Here is a 25,058-nt window from a genome sequence, read left to right on the forward strand (position 1 = left end):
CAGGAGGGCTCTTTCCAAAGAAAAAAGAATTCTTCTTGGAATGGGGGAAGGAAAAGGGTGGGATTTAGCAAGACAATGCCTCTGCAGATCTAACACACCATCATAAAATGAGGGCAAAGCTACAGAGGACCTCCTGAGGTCTCTGAAGAGAAGGGAAACTGAGGATTAAGAATGAAAAGTCCCGTTACGGGACCAGCAGCTGGCTGGCTGACAGGAGCTGTGTCCTAGCCAGGCCACATCCAGAGTTCCCGTAAAGAACCACAGCAGCAGGTCAGAAATTGTCCAGAAAGTAGAATTAGGAACACTGGGAGAGACTGTGGAGAGAAATGCAGAGCATCTGGAAAGCATTCAGAGACGCGGGCCAAAAATGAGGAGAAGACAGGGAGAATGGCGGTAAACGGCAGGGCCCGATCGTTGCCCTGCAGGGAGTGGTCAGGGGTGGGCAAGGACAGGTGCAGTGGGAGCACCTGCACAGGTTTAGAAGAGCAGTGAGAAAACAATCTGTGCTAATGAACCTGGGGGTGTACTTTTGAATGAATTTATTTGAATAAGAATCTCCCTGAGAATCTGGAAATTAATGTCAGACACAGGATGTCAGTCAGAACTAACTCAGATGGAGCATCTCAGTTCATTGTCTTGCTTACAGCTTCTGGTCCCCATCCCATTCCAGGGAACAGAGCCATCACCTCTTAAGCATTGCCAAGACCTGCCCAAGCAGAACCACCCCTAGGTGCTACTGTCTGGCTGTTCAAAGTCCCTGAAGGAAGGGAGATGGTGTTTGGACTCACAAGGCCTTACCAGGCATACCTGAGGGTGAGGACTGGGAACTTTTGATCCTTTTATATCTTCTAATAGTCCAAATACCCCATCAGAATCAATCGGCCCACTTGTAGCTGGCCAAAATGTCAAGAAGTTAGAGGCCTAAAGATGCAGGTTAGGGTTATGAAAAACAAATGAATAAGTGCTATGGATGGCCCCTGAGTTATGGTTTTTAATCATCTCTCATAAATTCCTGCTTTTTCCCCTTAATCCAAAGTTTGTCAATCAAGGCAAGAATGTCGACGTAGAGATTCCTAGATAGAAACCTCTTTATCAGGATTCAATGGTCAAAGAGAAACCCAGTGTAACCCTCCTGCCCCACTACCCCCTCCACCTCACATCTATCCCAATCTTAGGCTATTTCTTACAGCCAGGGCTCTGCAGACTTGGGAAATGCTTGTGCAAGGTGAAAAATAATGGATGGATTACATTCTTCTGGAACCGATCCTAGACACCTGGCCTTTGCTGGGACCTCATCATCATTCCTCCTGGGGGAGGCAGAGCTAGGATGGGTATCTGTGGTGCTCAAGGGACACCCACAACAACTAATTAGTGAGAAACTTTTATGCCTGATTCTCTACTCCCAGGTAAAGAGGAGAAAGAGGCCCAGATGGGTCAGTGAGCCCTCACATCTTGTCAACATCCTCCTCATAGCTGTTCCCAAATACTCTCCCCTCCTGCTGTTGGTGCAGCTTGGCACCACGGGAACTTCTCAGTCCCCTTCCCATTTCCATAATCTGGGCACGGCACAATAGTTGCTTAACTTTAATTCAATGCAATACGTGGGCGTATTTGGACAATTTGGAGCTGCAAGGAACCAGGAGCTGATACAAGTAGAAGCAGCAGCAAAGTGCATCTGGAAGGTAAGAACCTTCCCAGTGTCATTTTTACCATTACATCAAAATTTTCAGAAACAGTAGAGAGTTGATTGTACACTCAGAACTAACATGTTCCTTGGAACTATCTCTTCCATCTCATGCACCTTAAAATAGAAGCTACAATCTGCAACCCGAAAAAAGAGATTCTTAAAAGCAGAATCCTTGTGATAGAAAATTTAAGAAACTCTGATTATTTTAAATGATTGAGACACTTCAAGGTCTTCTTAGGGAGATGCATCATCAGAAAATATTCTGAGCCCAGAACACTCTGCAGAATCCCCTAGTAGAAGATGAGGTATGTCAGACACCTACAAAGTGAGAGCCATAAAGTGTAAATAATTTAGAACTCCTTGATATTATCCTGCCTATTCACTATGTACATCTTTAATAATTAAATCAGTTTGGTCTTTAAAGAAATTCTCTCTATGTAACTTAAATCATTCTCTCTGTTTTGCCTGTGAAAAACAGGGTAACAGTTCCTGTTTGGGACTCGTGCTGTCCAAGCGAGGAGCATTTATTTGTGAGGAGACGTTTTCCTGCTGTTGTTGGTTTCCATGGATGTGTTCTGCACATGCTCAGTGAGCATCATGGCTGTGATCAGCGCTCTCCTTAAGGTACTCACCTTTGTCAGAAACTGTTTTACTGGTTTATGTCTACTGACATTCCCACCGCAATCCTATTACCTCCTATTATTTCTCTATTTCACAGATGAAGAAAATGGTTAGCTAACCTGAAGAGAAAGCTCCGTTCACGCCTGTCGGCCCCCTACACTGATAGATCACCGCCTGGCACATTCACCATGGGAACAAGGCTGTATATAACTCACCGTGGTGTTACCTGGGTTAATTTGGGGAAGGGAAAGAAATGGTCTTGTTTTAAAAGGAGCTGGTCCCTTTAACTATCTGATTACGGAGCCCTGCTAAATCATTCACACCCAGGAAGCCTTGGGGGAGGGGGAGAGTGAAGTGACAGGGTAATTGAAAATAGCTGAGGAATAGGGCCATCAGATGCTTCCAATGGAAAAGACAGAGGGACCCCGGCAACAGGAGAAGATTTAGAGGTCTAGGAAAGCGGACTGGAGCATGCTCATGTTTTGTAGACTGTGGTTTGCTTCAGAAACGGGCATTATTCCAGGAAGGTTAGACAGAAGTCGGGTAGTAGATGATGGAGAGGCCAGAGACGGGCAGAGACCCCAGGACCCTCAGAAGAATAAGTAAATTCACAACACGGTGACAATAAGTAACTTAATACTGAAGTGGGATTTACGATAGTATTGGTGCCCTGAGGCTTTGCCTCTTAAAAATGGCTGAGAAGGTCAAACAAAGCAGAGGTGTCACGTATTAGGGAAATACATAGTATTTCTATTTTATTGTACACTTTCATTTTCTGTTTCACTTGCATATGCTATTTATTTGTTTTTCAATTACAGTTTACATTCAATATTATTTTGTATTAGTTTCAGGTGTACAGCATAGTGGTTAGACAATACTATACTTTAGAAAGTGTTCCCCTGCTATTTCCAGTACCTAACTAGCACCATACAGAGTTGTTACAATATTATTGACTATATATCCTATGCTGCATTTTGCATCCTTGTAACCATCAATCTGTACTTCTCAATCCCCGTACCTTTTTCACCCAGCCCCCCAACTCCCGTCCCCTCTGGCTGCCATCCATCAGTTCTCTGTATTTATGAGTCTGCTTCTGTTTTGTTTGTTTACATCATTCTTTACATTCCACATATAAATGAAATCATATGGTATTAGTTCTTCTCTGACTGACTTATTTCACTTAGCATCATACCCTCTAGGTCCTTCCATACTGTCGTAAGTGGTAAGATTTTGTTCTTTTTTTATGGCCAGTGTTCCATTGTATATAGTATGTATCACAGTTTTTCTAAATCCACTCATCTATTGATGAGTATTTGTTTAAGTGAGATATAGAATAACAAAAAAGTGAAATATGTGAGGCACACAAGTCCTATGTGTTTAGCTTAGTGAATTTTTACACACACATACCCACATAAAGCAACGCCCACCTACTCACATCCCACAAATAGGACTGCAACCTCCGTTATCGCCTGTGGTCCATACTGCTGCCTGGGGACCCCTGACACCATGTTGGGCGCATAGAATAAGAAAGTACAACGGAACCTCTTGAACCTTCTCCTTTTATTGTCCAGGGATGGTGAAACAAACAGATGACTCATTTTGCTTTTAAGAATGATGAAACAATTTTCAAAATTGGGCATATTAATAACCTCATTTGTTTTTATCACTTTCAGAAGAAAATAGGATATTCTCTCTGGATACAAAGGTGTTGGTGGTGCTCATTTTATTGCAGGAGGCAATTTTTCTCTGAAGCTTGGTGTCCCTTTCTGCCCTCCATGCCTCTGCAGCTTTCTCTTTCAGGCCACCATGTCCTCACACCTTCTCTAAGGTGTCCGACCTGAGCACTGCCTCTGAGCTTGGTTCCATGGCTGTGCGTGCTAATCAACAGCCTGCAAAACATCTCTGCCCTCCACTCTGGAAGGAACACACTTGGTGGTGTTTTATCACAGTTGATTCTTTTTGCATTTCAGCTGAATATTGTAATATCAGAGAAGGTCATCAAAACAATGCAAGAAGTGGCTGCTGCCTTTCCTCTCTCAATCAGTCACGGAGGTGAGGGGGAGAAAGAACTGAGGGGGTTCCTACAGTGGATGTAAGGGTACAAGGAACAAAATATTTCTAGGTTAGCTTGGGTAAGTATGGGACTCGACTGGGAGACTACACATTGAGCAATAACGGAGAGGGCATCTCAGGAACTCTGAACAAGAAGTACCTGGGGCCAAGCTTCATGGACCATGGAGATGAAGGGCAGTTCTGGACCCCAGGGCTACTTGCCACCCCCATGCCCCCACCCCAGGAGGGCTTCATGGATCTTCACTCTACAGCTGTCTAGTCATGCCTTAAGGACACTGAGCTTCCCCTATTTCTGCTCTATTTTTCTTTGCATCTCTACTTACATAATTGTGTAAGTTTCTGTACTTCCTAGTTAAATTGTGGAGGGATTTGATTGGCTGGGCTAATAATCACTTTTTTCAGGACAGCCTGTAGATAAGTTGCTCTTAGATCAAGTGTCTGCCAGATATTTCAGAGGTAGCTGGGAGAAGTTGAGTTGTTCTATGTGACTTCATATGTGGTTGCCTAGGTCTGTCCCTTCTCCTCAATGAGTCTGTAGGTGTGGCAGTCATCACAGTTGACGTGGTTGACAAGAAAAAAGAGAGATGAGATGAATAAGCAGTTGGGTTTCTCTTCTTCAAAGACCAATTCCAAAGTGGCTGTGAACTGGGGCCGCAGTAAACTGACCTGTTCCTGACCCACAGGTAGATATCGCCTGTCAGCTTATGACTATAAGATGGCAACTAAAATTTCAAACCGTGTCTGGAAAGTTCAATCTACATTTTCCATGTGGATGAACCAGCTCTTTCTATAACAACACTGCATAACCACTCCAGCAACCTCAGTGACTTAAACAACAATTATCTATTTCTCATTCATGCATCTGAGTGGTGGCTCTGTTGCGCTCAGCTGGACTGACCTGGAGGGACATGACCTAGGCATGGCCCTCGGCTGCAGGTCAGAGTCAAGTCTGCTCCCTGTGTCTCTCATCTTGGGATCTAGGACAAAGAAGCTACTGGGGACAGGTTCCTCTCATGGTGGATGCAAGAACTGCAAGAGATGGAGCCAAACTCTCCAAGCACAACTCAGGCCTCCGCTCATATTATATCTGCCAGTACTTCAGGTCACATGGCCAAGCCCAGCACAGGTGGGGAACTACACTCTCCCCATGGGCCGAAGGTATAGGGGAGAGGGAATATTTGTTGAATGATAATATAATCAACTACCAGGGGAGTCCAACCTTTTGGCATCTCTGGGGCCACACTGGAAGAAAAAGCATTGTCTTGGGCCACACATTAAGTACACAAATTCTAACGAAAACTGATGAGCAAAAAAAAAAAAGGCTTTAAGTAAATTTCCTGTGTTGGGCCACATTCATAGCCAGCCTGGGCTGCATGCAGCCCATGGGCCATGGGTTGGACACCCCTGGTAGACCATGTATTTCTATCTACTGTCCCAAGTCATGGTTTCATTGCCAACAAGACTGTTGATGGCACACTGGCTGACACTGTAATCTCCTTAAAAGCGGAAACCATATCTCAACTTCTTTGGGGCCTAACTTCAAATTATCTAACCCTAGGTATGAATCTCTGAAGGTGCTCAATAAAATGACATTTAATTCATCACAATTATCAGAGTTCTGGACTAGGTTAAGCATCAACCAACATGTAACTATGGTGAAGTCAGTTAATATTCTCTCTACTTGAAGGGCTGCGTATATAATAGATAAAATGGCAAAATGTAGTAGACAAGAGCCTGGGTTCTAAAGTCAAAAGGCCTGGGTTCGAATCGTAATTCACAACTCCCTAGATGTGTGATTTTGGCCAAGTTGCTTGGCCTCTCTGTCTTGGTTCCTTCATCTGTAGAGTGGCCGTAGCAATAGTGGCTGCTTGATAGGGTTGTGCTGAGGGTTACATGATATATTCATGGAAAGCCCACCAAGGAGGGCCTGACCCTTGAGAAGTATTGCACTGTTGCAGCCTCACCTGAGCTGCCATCCTCTCTTGCCTGGATGGCTGAAATGACCTCCTGTTTCTACCTTTGTGCTACCCTTCTCCCTCCGCCCCCCAAAATAAGCCATGTCTGTCTTTTAAGAGAGGTGGGATCATAAAACAGAAAGAACAGGAATTTGGAGTCAAAAATCTTGTGTTCAGTCCCACCTCCTCTGGTCACCCCACCTATGACCTTGACCAAGTCCCAGGTTCCTCAGCGGGGAAATAATGGCTCCCTCCCCTGCCAAGATGAGGATCGAGTGACACGTGTGAAGACACCTTTGCAAAGTGAAAACCATCAGAAAATGTGAGCTGCTTTTATCAAATTATTTCGTTTTTTGCATTGCTTCTCTGATGACAACTAATGGACGATAATGGGGTTCTCTGCTGGATGTTCCAGCTTCCATTTTTAGAGACGTGCCAGCGACACGTGCATCTCCCTGGAGCTCTCGCTTCTGCACATCATCACCTCGCTAATCTAGCAGACACCCCGCACACCGATCCTCACAGGTGTCCATACACAGAAGTGTGTCCCTCTTTCCCAAGTCACTACTTGAATTGTTCATCATTCTACAACTTGACAATGGACTATTTTGAGATTTTTGCCGAGTATTTACTTTGTGCTACTGTTTGGCCTGTACCTCTTGTCTTCACTTTCTCCACCCCCCTGCCCCGTCCCCTGTGGGCCCCCCGCATTTCCACTGCAGCTGCTCTGGCCAGGGGCACGGATGATTGCAGCATTGCCACACCCCCACTCCGAGATCTTCCTGGCCTCTCAGCAGTTCTGATGTGGTAGTCGGTTATTGCCTCCCTCTTGAAAGACGTTCTTCAACTGACCTGGAAGACACCAGCCTCCTGGCTCTCCTCCTCCCTCCCTGGCGGCTCCTTCTCAAGCTCCTTTGCCATCCTCTAAACTGGAGGCGTGGTCCTCGGATCTCTTGTCATCTCTGTGGACACTCACTCCCTGGGTGACCTCATTCAGCCCCGTGGCCTTAAATACCATCTCCTTGTTGACAACTTCAAGTTTTAACTCTTTAGCTTAAACATCACCCCCCGCACAACAGAGTCATAAATCCAACTGCCCGTTTGTCACTTCCACTTGGATGTCTAAGTGACATCTCAAATGTGATGTTGTGTCTAAAACCAGGCTCCTGCCATCCTGACCTTGATCTGCTTTTCTGTTTTCCCCTGGTCTGCCACTTCTCAGGAAACAGCAGCTCCATTCTTCTTGTCACTCAGGACGAAACATAGGCATCATCTCGCTCTCCTCTGTCTACACCCCACATGTAATTCATCAGTAATCCCTTAGGCTCTGTCTTCAAGTTACATCCAGAACCTAACCCTCCACCTCTTCCATTTGCAGCCTCACCTGAGCTGGCATCCTCTCTTGCCTGGATGACTGAAATGATCTCCTGTTTCTATCTTTGTGCTACCCTTCTCCCTCTCCCAAGGAGCCAGGTCATTTTAGAAGATCAGTCATGTTTTGTCACTCTCTTGGTAAATACCCTTCAGATACGTCCAGAATAAAACCCCGAATCGTTACTCTGACCAGCAAGAAACTCTAAGTCCCAGCCTCTGCTTATCTCTCCAGCCTCTTCTCACATTCTTGTTCTGGCATTGGTTTGCTCTGCTCCCAGGAGGCCCCACTGGCCTCCCTGCTCCCCCTGGGACACCAGCCAGCTCTCACCGCAGAGCCTTTGCACTTCCCAGCAAGCGCTGTCCCTCCTGCAAAACGCTGTCAGACCAAGAGAGGTGCTAGCAGTGTGTGTCTCCAGAGACGGGATTTTGAAAGTTACTCTTTTCTCCTTTATGCTTTTTAAACCTTTTCTAACTTTTTCAGTGAGCACTATATGTTTATTTTGTAATCAGAAAGCAAATGTGATTTCAATCAAAGCCAGAATCATGAAGGACAGTGCTGTGTGTTTAAATGCTGTTGGGAAAAGTCTGCCTGGTCAGTGCAGGCTCCTCCTGCAGCCAGACAGCCGATCTACAATCTACGGACAGGCCCTTTCCAAGCCCGGGAGTCTCCTCTGGGTCTCATTCCCCCGAACTCTGTGCCTCTTTTACATTCCCCCCACCCCAGTTAATGAGCTTCACACCAGGATGGTGATAACTGATCTCCAGGTAAAGATTCTGACTCACCAGATTAAAATGAAATAAAACGGTTTTTAATATGTAACCTAGCTTGATGAGTAAATTGATATTTTCCCCTTGTGAGTGACACTGCCTGTCATTCTAAAAATTAATCTTATTTAAAAGACACTTAAAATATGGAATAACAGCACAGTTCTTCAGCCCAAGCCGTTAATGGGTAATTTTAATCTGTGTGAGTGATGACTCTCCATTCTTTCAATGCTATTTTCCTTTCGAGCTATTAGTTATTCTGTCTTTTTCTCCCTCAGTTGCTACAGAGCTTTACCTTCTGATTTCACAGCATTCTCTCTGTGAAGTGGAGAGAATGTTATTGGCCTAGTTAAATTTAATATAAACAACCAAAAAATTCTTTAGGTATAGTAAATGATAAAGGTCAGGGTAACATGGCTGGGGGGTCTCCCTCAGGCATGGTGGGTGGGTATCAAGAGCATATATAAAAGGTGACTCCAACTTCCTTTCAGCAGCAGCTGCTGTCTTCCAGGAATCCACCAAAATGACCAACAAAAAGGGAAAGAGAGGCACCTGCTCTATGTCTGCTAGGCCTTTTAGGGAACATAGAATTGTTCCTTTGGCCACAGGCATGCAAATCTGCAAGAAAGGTGACGTTGTGGAAATCCAAGGAATGGGCACTGTTCAAACAGGAATGCCCCACCAATGTGTTGCCCATAGCAACACTGGAGGAGTCCACATGCAGCGGTCATTGTTGTAAACAAGCAAGTTAAGGGCAAGACTCTTACCAGGAGAGTTCACCTACGTACCGAGCATGTTAAGTGCTCTAAGAGCCGAGATAGCTTCCTGGAACATCAGAAAAAGAAGGAAGCCAAAGGGAAAGGTTCAGCTGAAGCATCAGCCTGCTCCACCAAGGGAAGCACGCTTTGTGGGAACCAATGGAAAGGAGCCTGAGCTGCAGGAACCCATTCCCTGGGAATTTGTGGTATGATAAGTGTAAAATAAAATAAACAAAAGACCTCTGTACTGTTTTAAAAAAAATGTGACTCTTATTTTCCTTGGAAGAAAAATGATTTGGTGTGCCAGTCGTCATAGCATTGCTAGCAACACTAGTTTTGACTTCGTTTTTAAAGTTCACATGTTCCCTGAGAGATAATTAGACAATGAATTGTGGCAGGAGGTAAGAGAGGGAGAGGGGAGACCATTTATCACAGGTTTTATTATGTGTTCCAAACCTTTGTGTATATCTTTCAGGCTCTACGGAAATATGAAAATGAAATCTGCGTTCACGTGTCAGTGGCCCTGGTACTCCCCGGCAGTTCGTTCTGTCCCTTGGAGAGGTCCGCAGCCTCTCTGTAGAGGGTCAGACTGTGTTCAGCTTCAGACCGTGTCTTGTGTTTGCACTTGTGCCTGACTCTACATTGCCCCGTCCAAGGCCTGGGAGCCCGTGAGAGAAGGAAAGCAAAGCTTTTGCTACAGTTAGCATGACTCAGCTGTCCTGTGCTGAGAAATGGAACAGATGCACGGTGAGGGACTAGCCCTGCAGTTTACAGAACCCCCATCAGACTTCACTAAACCTTGTCGATTCTGAGAGAATTTGACCTCTCACCCATCGTCAGTAGCCTCAGAACTTGTACTTTCTCTTTCTGGAAATGGTGTGTGCTCCTACCTCCCCTACCACAACACCAGCCAACTGTACTGTAATGGCCTGTCAACAGCCCAGGGACCGTCTGTCTTGTGCGCTGTTGTAACACAGAGCCAAGTACAGAGTTTGGCACAGGAAAATGCTCAATAAATATTTGTTGAAAAAAATGGATGGGTGAATTAACAATGAATGCTGTCACATCCCTCTGCAAGTCCCAGCGAATGCTTCCTTCCATTTTCCCTCCAGGGTGCCAGCAGCTCCATACTGCGTTCATACCCGACCCACTGGAGGAGGAGGCTGGAGGCCTGTGCGTTTGCAAAAAGCGCTGGTCCTGTCACTCCTGCCCAGGCCTTGGAAACTTGGTGTTGTGGTTCCTGATGAAACTAAAACACGAGCCAGGACTTCGTAACTGGGCACGCAGTATACTAACTGACTGATGACTCACAATGTCCTGGCCATGTACCCCGCACTGCCACCCAAGTCCTTAGGGTTGTTCCTTCTCATTACCACAGGTGGCTGCATGAAGATGGGGCAGTCCCTTGGATGGCGCGAGGTGGAGCCACCCACGCCGCTTCATATCCTTTGTTGTTTGCCCCTATTCACAGCTGCGTGTTCCTGAACTTGCACTGCATCCTGGACATTGGGTGTCTCCTCTGGTGTTCGTTTGGTGGCCAAGACCCACTTCGAACATGGTTTCCGATGATAGATGCTCTGGTTGTCATCGCACTGGCTCAGCGGCACACATGGAAAGCTCACTTTGGCCATCTCCTTCATTCCTGCGAGGTCCCTCGGACACTTGGCCGTGGCTCGTGATAGCTTGCGGAGTACTTTGACAGCCAAATACTCTTCGCTTGCATACTTTGTTTTTATAATTAATAACAAGTACAGGGTTTTATTTAGTACTAAGTAGGAAACACCTTCACTAGTTACATACAGAAAAACAGCATAACAATAACATCGGTAGTAACAGCCAGTACTGTATAGCACTTGCTGTGTGCCAGACACTGTTCTAAGTCTTTCACATATTAACTCATTTACCTCTCATAACATTCCTAAGCAATAAGCATTATTGTAATCGTCCCCATTTACAAATGAGCAAACCGAGGCACGAAGAGGTAAATAACTTGCCCAACATAACTAGTAAGAGGCAGAATCAGGATCTAAACCCAGACAACCTTAGTCTGGCCCACGCTGTAAAACCCTGCCCCTTCTATACGTACCTAAGACAACATGTTATTATAGTACCCCACTCTTAAATCTTAATGCCTCTAAGCTCCACATGGTCTCATTACCCATGTCCCTCCCCACCTTCTCAGACATTATCAATTACATTCATACTCACTAATGCTTATGGTGTACTCACCGTGTGTCAGGCAATGTGGCAAAAACTTAGCACCCGATATCTCATTTGATTTTCTGAATTACCTCTCAACAGACACTGTTTTTGTCCCTCATTTCACAGAAGAGGAAACTGAGGCCCGGCAGGGTGACGTAACTTCCCTGACATCTCAGAGTGGCCGAGTGGCTGAGCCAGGATTCCAGCGGAGGTCTGAGCAGCCCGAGCAGCAAGTACCCTGCCTTGTCTGTCTGTCTACTGGAGCTTTTGGAACCACTCCCTCAGTCCTGCAGCTCCAGGACAACCTGCCCTTTATCAGCTCTCTTCCTAGTTACCTATTTCTTCATAGCTCATTGAGGTATTTTCCCATTTGGATCTCCTGTCTCCGGCCCCATTCACCACACCCAGGCTGTGAGCCACTGGGAGGCGAGTCCACTATCTTTTTTTAAATTGCTTTGCAGTCCCTCCCTGGACAGTATAGACAGAGTATCCCCACCATGTATATACACTGGCTCAGTCACTTGGCCTCGTCAATTGATACAAAGAGGGCCAGCTCTTCTGGGAGGCATCTTCACTAGGGCACTGTGGTCTTGCCTTATCAGTTTTTCTTCCCTTGGCTCAAGGTCTGCCTTGATAAATATTTCCCTTCCTTTGTTGCCTGCCCAGCTCCACCCAGTGGGGTCAGTGGGCTCTAGCCAAGGGCACTGACCATCACCCCCAACCTGAAGACTTAATGGAAGCACCTGGTGTTCTTCGCTCCAAACTTAAGTCAAGCACAGTGGTCAGAGCTGCTCTTCTTCAAGGAGCAAAGTCCTAGGGGAAGTCAGCCCTGGGCTCCATGTATGCAGAACAGAAGAAAGCCAAGTTCCACCACTGGTCCCCACTAGCAAGAACAGAATCAACCAATACACCTCCAACCAGTGAGAGCGGAGCATCCACACGAGATCTGTCTGGAAGCAGCATTTGCAGGCAACTCCAAACCAACCCCTTCAGAAAACTTCATATTGCAGATGCTCTAGGCTAGACACACAGCCAAATTTCAAGTACTTCTGGTACGAAGGTTGATTTCCTTCCACTGATGCTGACATTGCTTTGCACGAAACCATAAATAGGTAAGAGTCGAACTGCTTTGATATGGGAATTTTATATTCAGCAGTTCCTTTAGCCAACCTGATAAACTTGCTAAGTCTTATAGCCTCGTGCCTTCATCCTGGGCACATCCCATCCTCTCCCGAGAAGTCAGCCTTTCAGCTGATCCATGGTTCGTATTCTTCTTTATAGCTTGCTTAGGGATATGCTTCTGCTATATTTATAAGATACTCTCAGTTGACCCGGCCTGTCCTTACTGACGTACCATAAAAGTAAAGTCACACTCCATGCCCTTCCTTATGACGTCTATCTGATAGAGGTCTCGCTGCTGCAGGTGAAGTGAGGTGCATTGGCTGATTTTCCGGGTGCCTTGCGGATGTCAATAGGCTGAAGAATGGCACCGTCTGGGGCATTTAGAAAAGGAATCATTACTCCAGCACTGCCTATTTATCTCAGGTTATAAAAATAAATATTTACCCAATAATATGGCAGGTTTATGAGCTGCATTTAATACTGTAATGAAAAAGTCTATCATTGCGTGTGAGCAAAAGGAAGGAGAAGAGTTAAGGTTGCCATGGGAGCCGTTGGCACTTCTGGACCTTTATGATTATGAACAATAATTACATGTGATGCTTTATGGTCATGAAGCACTTCGTGGGCTCCTGATAATTGTAAAGTATTCGGCAATTAACTTACCCTCCCTGAGATTCAGGTTGGTGTAATTAACCCCACGGGGAGAAATAACCCCAGATAATGGGAGTCACGTGGGAAGAGCCACCCTGCTCTGCAGTGGCAGTCCTTGCCCAGAGCCACCGTCACAGGTCTCTGCCATGGACCGCCTTCTTGTCCTGAGGCATTTTGCTCAGATGGCCAGGTTGGGTCGTGAGAGTGCTTGGCTGTGCGGTGGAAGGAGGGGTGGGACCCAGACCCAGGCGTCAAGCCCTCAGTGTTTCATTTCATCCGGCATGGACACGCCAGCTGCATAGCTGTGACGAGAGGAATGCAGAAAGGCCCCGGGGGGAGGCGGAGTTGGAGGTGTGCTGCTTGCCGTCATCAGCCAGCCCTTCATGAAATCAACACTTTTGTCCCCTCTTCCCAAGCACCTGGAATCTGGGGTTGGTCCTTAGCCTGCCCGCTTTTCTATGCCTTGTCCCATTACACAAACATGCTCTTAGGCACTTACAGAAAGCCGGGGAGAGGATGGATAGTCTTAATGCAAAGTGTTATTGACTATACATATATGACATACATGTTATTATATTATGTTATTGTATATAATTTTATAATTATACATTTATTACATAGTAATTATATGTTGTATATAAATATGTACATATTATACAAATCATGTATGTATTTGCAAGTAAATTTCTGAAACAGGTGGGTTATATGCTTGGGCTCTGTCATGTCAATCAAAAACTAGATTCCATTTTCTCCAAAAGAAAACAAAGTATAACTCGTGAAAACTTCAGCCAACATTCCCTTTTGTTTTGACTTAAATTTCCATGGACTAATGCAAACATTTTATTTTCTGGCTTGAAGGCTATTGCATTCTGTATGCTGACAGGCTCTGAGGAGGGAATGTGTTGGGCCACTGCCATGGACAGGCCTCTTTTCTCGCAGCCCTGTCCAAATGACCCACTGCTCCAATAAGGCTTGGTAATGGGATACAGCATGGACTAGAGACACGCGGGCGGGAGATATATGTGATCTGCCTGGAGGGCCATCTTTGCCAGTGACGTGCTGAATGGGAAGACGCAGGGGTGTTTTCCCTTGATGCAGTGGTCTCATTAACACCTGCCCCCAGCAGGGGTAACACCTGACCCCATTAGTGGGCACAGCTGCACTGGCAGCTGAGCCGGGAGGGAGGGAACACATGGGAAGCCATGTCTTTTGCCTGAATCTGTGCAGCACAAAGCCTCTAGTATACTTTGAAAGAATGTTCTGTACCATAAAAGCTAATTCGCTATGATTAGTTCCATTACAATTGTGAGATTGTCACTCTACGTTTTCTTTGGGAGGCAGGTTAGGGTCCATTTAGGTGATTTTCCTCAAGGCACTGACAACATCAACAAAATGCAACCATGAATAATACTCCCGGGGGGGCCTAGAAAATAGAAATGCTTAGGTGCCATAAAAATAAAAAAGAGTCTTGAGTCATTTACAAGTCACCCAACAGGCAGTCAGTGGGTGGGGGAGGGAACTGGAGGACCACAGAGATATCAGGGGCAGAGTGAGGCCTGGCAGGGGGGTGGGGGTTGTTGATTTTTTCCTTCACATACTTCTGTACTGTTTGGAGTCTTACAAGTCTCATTTTGTTGTGACAAGAACAAACCTTGGTTATTCATGATCCCACTGCTTGGAGCAGCTCAGGGAGTATGCTGTTTGCTGAGCTAGTGATGAGAGAGAAGATTCAGGCTGAAAGAACAGAGCCTAAGCTAAAGTCCCAGTTCAGATGGGAAGAAATAGAGAGGCTCTCTGCAAAGTTCTCAGAATGGTGGACTGGAGCTAGGGAGAATTAGAGGCTTCATTGGGAAGGACTGGAGAGAGGGCAATCCAGTGACTGAACCTGAGATACAAGACTTGAGAAAAGTAGGACCCTAATGAAGGCTTTCCTCTCCCCACCCCTCCCTGCCCCATCCCTCCCCTCTGTCTCTCAGTGCTGACTGCTGTGCCACATAGTCCCTCTCTGGCCCACAATTAATTATTAGTGAAGCCTATATTTCTCACTAATGCCTTGTGGAGTGAGTTTTCTTTTCAAGGGATGTAGGAAAATGTTAAATCCTGCTTTGGGGAGTAGCATGAGGGAAATGGAGGGAACAGCCACATACATATTCATTTGATTCCTACAGCCCTGAAAGCTGGGTGGTGGGAGTGATGAGGCGGGGAAAGCAGATGGAAGTTTGGAACGCTGGCCCCCACATTCCTTTACACCCACTTAACAGCCTTGACCTCTGTCAACATTCTGCAGTGCCCACCAATCACCTATTCACCTCCCACTATTTCAAGGGAAGCCCACCCACATGGTCATCCCCAGGACAGGGCCCGGGACTGAGGGGAAACACCAGTGAGCCCAAGCTGCACTGAATCCAGGAGAAGGCAGTCCCCTCCAGCACGCTCTCCCACGCTTCCGAGAGAGCCAGCTAGGCCTGTCCTTGCCTCTTCTGCACAACCTCATTAGGCCCAGACTCAGGTGGGAGCAGAAAGTAGGAGAGCTGGTCCAAATGCAAGCAGCAGTCCTTCAAGCCTTCAGGGAGCCAGGAACAGAGGACAAAGGCTCTGTAACTCCCTTTCAGGGCGTGCAGAGGCAGGTGTTCAAGGAGGTGGCACCTCTGCATAGTCTTAACATGCCTTTGCAAGACTTGAGACCTTGCACATCCACTCATGGTGCTGATCCAAAGAGCTTTTTTGAGAGATTAGAAAAGAAAAAGCCAAGCGTTCATGCACGCAGTCTTCCTAATTAACACCACAGGCCCAGAGTGAGAGAAAGCACCTCAGATTTTTTTTTGAAGCAGCTGCTTTCCCAGCAACAGTCTCTTCTCAGGGAAGTGTCAGGCTACTGCTCTCTGATTCTGTGAATTCAGAAAGAGGCCTCCATCGGCTTCAAATGGAGGACAGGCTGGCATCTGGGGCAAAGTAATCATCCCCAACACCAGCCACATGGGCAGCTGGAATCACAGAACCTGGAATCCATGTGGGCCATGTGTAACACAAAACCTGTGCCAGGCCCTGTGCTAAATTCATTACCTATGTTCTTTCATTTCATCCTCCTGACAACTGGCAGTAGCCCCGCCCCTGCCCTTACCAATGAGGAAATGCCACTGCCCCAGGTCACCCAGTGAGGAGGTGATAGAGACAAAGCTCAAAGACAGGTTTTTCTGAACAGAGCCCATCCATCCATCAGCGTCCCACTGGTGCGCTAGACTCCTACCTCCTGGCTTCCCCTTCTCTGGATGCTGGGCTATTTCCAGTGCCTGGCATACCTGGGATTGGATTCAAGCTTGATAATTCTGCAAATGACATTTTGCTTTTGGCTGTCCCTTGTGAAGCCATCACTAACTCCAGGTCCCTCCTCTGTGCTCACGGCACACCCAAGACTACCCAAACATGTCTCACATTGCCCTTGCTTGCAATTATTTATTCAATCCGCCTTTCGGGTGACACTGTGAGCAGCTTGGTGGGGGAGGGGAGCACCTGGCACAATGGCCGATACATGGTAGATGTTTACAGAATGAGTGTAGGACCTAAAACATTTCCTGAATAAATCACACAGCAAAATAACAATGGAGAGAGCTCTGTGTGGAATCAGAACCCCTGCCCTCAGGTCTGACTCCCTAACTTAATGGCTGTTTGCCTTTGCACAAATCATTTAGCCTTTCCGGGCCTCTGTGGCCTGGTCTATAGAGGGAAGCAGGGGGACTTGAGCTCCTCAAGGTCATATCCAAGGCTGACATTCCATGAGTTCAAGCTGAGCAGAGTCTATATAGCTCCTTCATGAAGTTGTCTGCTCAAGTAAGATGCTCCAAGATCAGCATGAAGAAATGCTCTTCCTCAGACCCACAGTTCAAGGCCTATTTCCTGGGCTGGGCAGCTCAGAGCTCTGCTGTCCCCTAATGCTCCTGGTCCCTTTGCTACTTCTATGCCCTGGGACCAACTTGTCTACTACATTCCTTCGGCTTGATCCTCATGTCAGGGTCTCTCTAATTAACTCAACTTCCTCCATAAGCACTCACTCATCTCCTCCTACAGACCCGGTTTTCAAGGTAAGAGCCCCCCAGGTGTCCCACCCCTGTGCGCAGGACCCACTCGGGAGCTTCAACACCTCTAATTAGAATCTCAGCCTCCATTTTAAAACAATTCCCTAGACTTGTAGCCTATCAGGAAACATTCTTGAAGGGTTCATTTTTCATTTGCCATGTGAGAGGTCTTATTAATGTGTTTGAGCAAACAGACTGGAGGACATGCTGCAATGTAGACATTACTAATTAACACCATTCCAGCATGCACACTGTTAATTGGGCATTTCCTATTCTTGAACCCACTCCCTCCACCATGTGGCCTTGATAAGGGAGTGTGAGAGCAGCATGTGAGTGAGACCGCAGGGCGGCTGAGCCCCTGCCCAGTGCACAGTGGCAGGCAGCCGGAAGGGCAGGCATGGAGTGCTTCAGACACAAACCCGCCCTTTCTGCTTCCATTGCATGTGCGTCTCCCTAGGCCAGAAGCATTCTGCAGTGAAATCAAGGCAAAGACAGTGCAATTAAGTCAGCAATAATGTGGGAATTCAGGTTTCCTAACCTGATATACTTGGGAAGATATTATTTAAATTTGTCTTTAAAAAGCCACCCTGAGCCCTGGCTGGTGTGGCTCAGTGGACTGAACGCCAGCCTGTGAACCGAAGGGTCGCTGGTTTGAATCCCGATTAGGGCAAATGCCTGGGTTGCGGGCCAGATCCCCAGTGGGGGGCACATGAGAGGCAACCACACATTAATGTTTCTCTCCTCCTCTTCCTCCCTCCCTTCCCTTCTCTCTAAAAAATAAATAAATAAAAATATTTTTTTTAAAAATTAAAAGTCAGCCTGAGGCTTATTTGGGCTTTGTATTGCAGGAATAAGAGAAAACCACAGGCACTGAGGATGCATAACCTGGAGACAAAAGCGCCCAGGTAGGGGATGCCAGGCCCTTGCATATGTGAGAGGTGGCATGAGGACCAGGAGCTGGTGCTCCTGGGAGGGCAGAGCAGTACAGGGTGGAAGACTTCAGCTCCATGTGAGGGAGCACTCTTGAATGACTCCAGCTTCCTGCCCTGGTTAAGTGTTTAAATTGAGTCTGAATGGCCACATGGCAGGACTGTCACAAATGGGCTTCAATGACATGGACAGGCTTGCATGAGGTGGACCTCAAGCTCTAACCCTGGCATTTAACCAGATTTGCTTGGCTTTATAACTGTGAGAAGGCAGTGCTGAGCCGACAGGTGGCTGGAGCATGTGAGTTTATTTTGGGCTTGAAAGTCCTTGTTTTTAATTTTTTTTCACATTTTTACTGTTTGTAGCAGATGTTTTGGTTCCTAAACCTTGCTATCTTCCCTTATGGAGGTTGTAAGAGTTAAGTCCTTGCTTCTCCAGGCCCCCATGCAGCTGGAAGTGACCATATGACCCTGAGTTTTGCAGGAGGGAGGAAGCTTGTGAGGCCTGTGAGACTAGGTCCCATCAGAAAACAGAGGACATACCCAAATCAGGCTAATTCAAGGAGGATTCCGCAAAGGAACAGTGTACGGAGGTGTGAGCAGGGGAAGGAGGCCATGAGGGTAGAACTGTAGAGCTGTTCCCATCCCCAGACCAAAGGGCCAAGGAGAAGGAACAGCGACCAGACCCAGAAGGAAAGAGTGCCTGGAGAGGAGCCGCAGCCTTTGGTTGAGGAACATACCCAGCCTCAGGCAACTCCAGGACCTTGACAATAAGGAGGACCTGGCAGAATCCTCTCTCTGGTCTGGTGGAATCATTGCTTGTCAGACAGCTGCATGGGGACTGAAAAGCAGAGGACCCGGCCCTTCCGATGGGAGAATGCTGCTGAGTCTCTCGCTAGGCACAGTCATAGTTTGTATCCTTCATTCACAGAGAGTGCACATTGTCTTTGATGCCTTTGCACCAATCAGCAGACGACTACACAGTGTGTAGGAAACAATCATGGCTGCAAGTGGCTTAAAATGCAGGGACATAAACCAGCAGGCATGCAGAAAAGAATTCAAACACGAAACCTTGTAGAAACAGCCATAAGTGCTAGAAATTAAAGGTAAGTATTGGTCTGCAGGTGCAGGCTGACCAGAGACAAAATTCCAGCCCCTCTACATATTAACTAAGTGACCTTGGACAGTTGCTAATCTTTCTGAGCCTCACTTTTTTTTTTAATCTGTAAAATGGGAATAATAATACTTACCCTTTGGACTGTTTTAAGAATTACAGATAATATATAATGATAATATTCCAGTAGTGTTTATTGTATGCCAGGTATGTTACATAGATCAATTCTATGAGGTAGGTACAATGATCATTCCCAACATTTAAGACAGGAAACCGAGGCACTAAAATGTAAGTAACTTGCTCAAAGTCATCAGAATTTGTACCCAGACAGACCAGCTAGAAGCAGTCTTACCCACTACACCAGACCAGCTGATACCATAGGTGTTTGGTAATCTGCCATTGTTTCTGCCAGGACCACCACCTCCACCACGACTGCCATCACCAACATCACTAGGGCGGGCTAGACTATTGGCAAAGTTTCCATCAAGAGTAGCACCGGGGCCTAAAGGTCAGAGTAAGTTTCGTTTAGAAATCATGCTAGCTTGCTCTTCTTTGTGGGAAGAGTAAGAGAGGACAACCCAGGTGAAGGAGCAGCAGGAGCACAGGTGGGAGCAGCCCTGGTCCCGTGAGGAACAGAGCAGACCATCCTGCTCGAAGCATAGCACGGGCTGGGGAGCAATACAATGTGACCCATATCAGTGGCACTGAGCCGGGCATGCAGAAGGGTCTGGGCTCAGTGACGATCCTGGGAGGCGAGGCCGGTGCCCAGACCGAGCAACGGGACCTGTTGGAATAGAAGCCATGTTTCAGAAAACCAACTGAATAGCAGAGGGACCAGCCTTGACAGGAAAGCCAGCAAGGACACTGTTGGTAACAATGTCTCAGGTGATGAGGGCATGAACTGGGGAAGGGCAGATGTGAGTGTCATTGTGAGGGTCCAAGCTTGGTGAAGGAGACAGAGGAGTGAACGAAAGGGAACAAGGAAGGAAACATTAAAAACCACTCCCACAGCCCGGTTTCATATGGCTTGTGGCTTGGGCATCATCCCATCTACTGAAGGGTTATTGCAGGTTAATTCCCCATCCAGGCACATGCGGGCTGGGTCCCCAGTTGGGGGCGTGGGAGAAACCTCCAAGATCAATGTTTCTCCCTCTCTTTCTCTCTTCCTTCCCCTCTCTTTAAAAATAAAAATTTTTAATCTAAAAAAAGATGCCCTGTTTTACCAGGTATAACCTCCAAAGAGCTTTTGTAGCGTCCTCAACTGTCACTCCCTTGGGTGGTCTCCCTTGACCCCCAAGGTGCAGCAAGCATTTCTTGAGCGAGTATGTTACTCTAGCCCTGCACGCAATGGGCACCTGGGAAACGCGCACTAGGCGGACGACTCTTTCCTCCTCCTGGAAAGCAAACTGGAAGAAGGCGCTGTGGTCTGGCTCACTGAAGCCCTTCCAAGAGATGGCTGCATCTGCCGTGACGGAGGAGACATACACTCTCTGAAAATCTTTTGTTAACAATCCTTTTGTTTAGTAATCACAGATAGCTTGCTCTTTTGATAGGACCCCCACACCCACACAGTTTTTAAAGGAAAGAGGAGGGGAAAGCTTGTCCATTCACACCCAAATAAGGTAAAAAATGACAGTTGATGTCACTGCTGCTCTTCATTTCTGCCCTTGGTGAGACAAGAAATGGGCAGAACATTCCCTACCCTCAGAACCTGATTGCAGGGTCAGCTCTTGCAAACTCAGAGCTCATCTGCAGATCATTTGTTGCAAACCCCTTGGCGGTCTGTCCCTGTCACCAAGCATGACACCAGCTTGGGTGTTTTGAGACTGTCTGGAGGGTTGACTGATCCTACCTTTAGGCAGAGGGCTGAAGCAATGTGGGAAATGCCTGGCATTAAATAAAAGGGAATAAACGATAAGTGAGAAACTTTGTTGGGTCTCAGCTTGTTGGTATATTCTACTCTCATTCCTCTATGGTCCTATCCCCCTGGGGCAGGACTCCCCTCCAGGGGATGAGAGAGGCTGCAGGAGCTCCCTCCAACCTGGCAGCAGACTGCAGATACAGGGCCAACAGAGACCAGGGAATGTCCACCAGCCGAGAGGCCCTGCCCTGCCGGGCAGTGGTCTGTTTCCTTCTAAACAGCCAGGCCAGCGCCCAGGCAAGGAGAAATCAGATTAATGTGACAAGATTTGTGCTGTCAGAAAGCAAGCTTTATTTTTACCCTCAAGCCTGTGATCTCCTAAGTGTCTGTAAATCGGGGAATTATTTTTACCCACTTCGCCTTCCTGCCCGCACTTCCCACAGGGCGTTGGAGCTGGCTGACCTCTGGAGAGCCTGACTGAGCTGGAAGCTTGCCTGCGCCACTTCCAATGTTAGTCTGGGTGCGGTGTTTTTGGTTTTTTTCCCCCCTCTGGAGCTGAGTCTCCTTATCTGTAAAACACACAGGGTTACACTGGATGGTCTCTCTGCTATGAAAGAATAAAAGGACAAAGGTTCCAAAAACCACATTTATCTAAATGTAATCTGTTTGGTCTTTTTTCCTCCCCATTTATTAAAATGGTGACATCTCATTTCTGCAGACCTGAGAACATTTGCCACATTTTGGAATTTTATTATCTTTGCCAAATAAAGGACATGAGTAATGGAGGAAAAATAAATAAATTGAAGAGTACAAGAAATGAAATGGCTTGGTTTGCAGAGAGTGGATGGATGATCCAGCCTTTAGCTTCAAAGGCCCTGCTTTGCAACCCCCACCTAGCTCTCTCATTTACCTGGCCGGTGCCCCTCTCAACCATTAGCCTCTGTGGGTTGAGGCTCTCTGTGGGAAGCACCGTCTGAAGCCCCATCTCTCAGGTTCTCTCTCTCCAGTGACTTGACACCTTCGGGGTTAAGAGCAAAGAATCAAGCTGCAGAGGACATGAGACGGTCTTGCTGGGCCTTCTGAGGGGAACAGTGGCAGGACAAGGATCCGGCCCCCATGACCAGCACACGTGGAACAAGAGCATGATAAAGGGACTTGCAGTAGGTACCGACTTTGTAGACAGTCACCAGCAGTTCAGAGGCGAGCAGTCAAGAGAACTAGAATGGATGTAGCACAGGAAACCCCAACCTACACCCCTGAGCCAAGAAAGAGTATGTTACCTCCAGCAACCAAGCTAGTAGCCCAATAGCTCATTCATGCTGCTCTTCCTCTGATACTCATTGAGATCCTCTGTGGCCCAGAAAGCAGGATAATGAGATGAATAAAGCAGGACTCTGCCCTCCCAGACACTCCTTCTGTTAGAAAAGCTTGCAATTTACTACATAACTAAAGTTCAAGTACTTTACTTGAGGGAAAGTACCTGGGCCCCTCACTTAGTACCTAATTACTCCCTTTAAAAATTAATGTTATTGAGATATAATTTACATGTCATAAAAATCACCCATTTTAAGCATACAATTCACAGGTGGCAAACACAAGGCCCGCAGGCTGAATCCAGCCCTCCACCTTTTTTTATCCGGCCCGGCACCTTGTTTCTATCCAGCGGCAGTGCCAAGCTCTCACTTAACTGTTAAGGAGTAGTTACATTTACACAGTCCTAACATTACATTCAGCCCTTTGAAGGCAACGGCAAGGCTGCTATAGACCCCGGTGAAAATGAGTGTGACACCCCTGATATAATTCAATGATTTTTAGTAAATTTACAGAGATGTGTAGTCATCAACATAATCCATTTTTAGAACATTTTCATAATCTCAACAAAATCCCTCATGCCAAATTTGCAGTTAATCCCCATTTCCATCCCTAGCCAACCAATTGTCTACTCTCTATCCCCACATTTGCCTTTCCTGGACACTTCAGATAAATGGAGCCGTATTATGTGTTTGTAGTCTTTTGTGTCTGCCTTCTTTCACTCAGCATAATGATTGTAAGGTACATCTATGTGGCAGTATATATCAGTTCTTCCTTCCCTTTGATAACTGAATAATATTCCCTTGTATGGATAAATTGTATTTATCCATTTACCAGTTGATGGCAATTTGGTTTATTTCCACTTTTTGGCTTTTATAAATAGTGCTGCTTGGAACATTTCTGTGTAAGTCTTTGTGTGAACATACAAAGTCTGTCCAGAATGTATCCGGCCATGTGATGTGAAAATAGAGACATTTATTGAAGAAGATACAAGAAACATTGTACATGGGACAATGACACCTCAGTCCCCTTCAAAGTAGGCACCTTGAGACCTCATACAGTTCTCCCAATTGCCATCAGCTGCCCCGTCATCATATCTTCCTAAATCTCAGCAACAGTCTGAAATCTCTTCTGTTTCAACATGATTTTAGTTTGGGGAAAAGCCAGAAGTTGCAGAGCACCAAATCTGGGCTGTTAGGGGGCTAAGTCACTAAGGTGGTTTGATGTTTCACCAAAAAACTCTGCACAAGATGTGATGCATCAGCAGGTACATTGTTGTGATAAAGCTGCCAATCACCAGTTGCCCATAGCTGCGGCCTTCTGAATCATCCTGATAGTTACCACTGAGGACTGTTCAAGCTTGGCACAAAATTTGACGCAGATTTGTTGCTCTACTTGCTCAGTTATTTTGAATGCGATGGCCACCCAATACACATGCTCACTCAACAGCATCTACCACCCCCACTAACTCATACAGTGAAGTCCTCATTGTTCACACATGTGCATTCCAGTCCACTCTGCTTGGCTGCCAGGTTACATCGATGTCATGCAAACTGTTCTTGTTATATCAACATTGGTTGGACTTTTTCTGGACAGACTTGTATGATTTTATTTCTCTTGGCTAGATATCTAGGAGTAGAATAACTGGGCTGTGTGGTAAACTTATGTTTAAATTTTGAAGAAATCGTCCAACTGTTTTCCAAAGTGGCTGTACCATTTCACATGTTCCCAGCAATGTAGGAGGGTTCCTATTTCTCCACACCCTCACCAGCATTTTTATCATCTGTCTTTTTGATTATAGCCATTCTAATAGGTATGAAATTGTTTTAGTTTGCACTCCCTAATGTTTAAGGATGTTCAACATCTTTTCAGGTCCTTAGTTATCACTCATATCTCTTTGCTTTAATGTCTATCGAGGTCTTTTACCTATTTTTTAAAAATTGGGTTGCTTATCTTATTATTATTGAGTTGTAGAAACAAGTTTTTATTCTCAATAGGAATCCTTTATCTTGTTTTTAATCTTTTAATTTTTTTAATATTTTTTTAATCTTTTTTCTTTTTTACTTAGAACAACACAAAATTATTATCTTACAGTTCTAGAGGTCAGAAGTCCAGGATCAACCTCACGGGGCTAAAATTCAGGTGACAGCTGAGCTGTACTCCTTCTGGAGGATCTCAGGGAGCATCCATTCCTGACCTTTTCCAGCTCCTAGAGACCACCTACATTCTTTGGCTCAAGGCTCCGCCCAGCAATCGCATCACTCTGACCTCTGCTCCACTGCCACATCTCCTTCTCTCACTGTGACCCTCCTGCCTCCCTTTTGACTGCATTAGGTCCCCCGGGATAACTCAGGAAAATCAACCCACCTCAGGTCCTTAACTTAATCACACCTGCAGAGTCTTGAATATTCACAGGTTCTGGAGTTCAGGATGTGAACATCTTTGGACAGTCATTATTCTGTCTATTCCGTGGGATTCCTAGCATAGTAGTTAAGAGCTTTCTTTTCAATTTGTTTATTTTTATTGTGTTTTTTCCACTACTATTTATCCCCCTTTTACCCTCCA

The sequence above is a fragment of the Desmodus rotundus genome, chromosome 1, assembly GCF_022682495.2.
Source record: "Desmodus rotundus isolate HL8 chromosome 1, HLdesRot8A.1, whole genome shotgun sequence".
Lineage (NCBI taxonomy): Eukaryota > Metazoa > Chordata > Mammalia > Chiroptera > Phyllostomidae > Desmodus > Desmodus rotundus.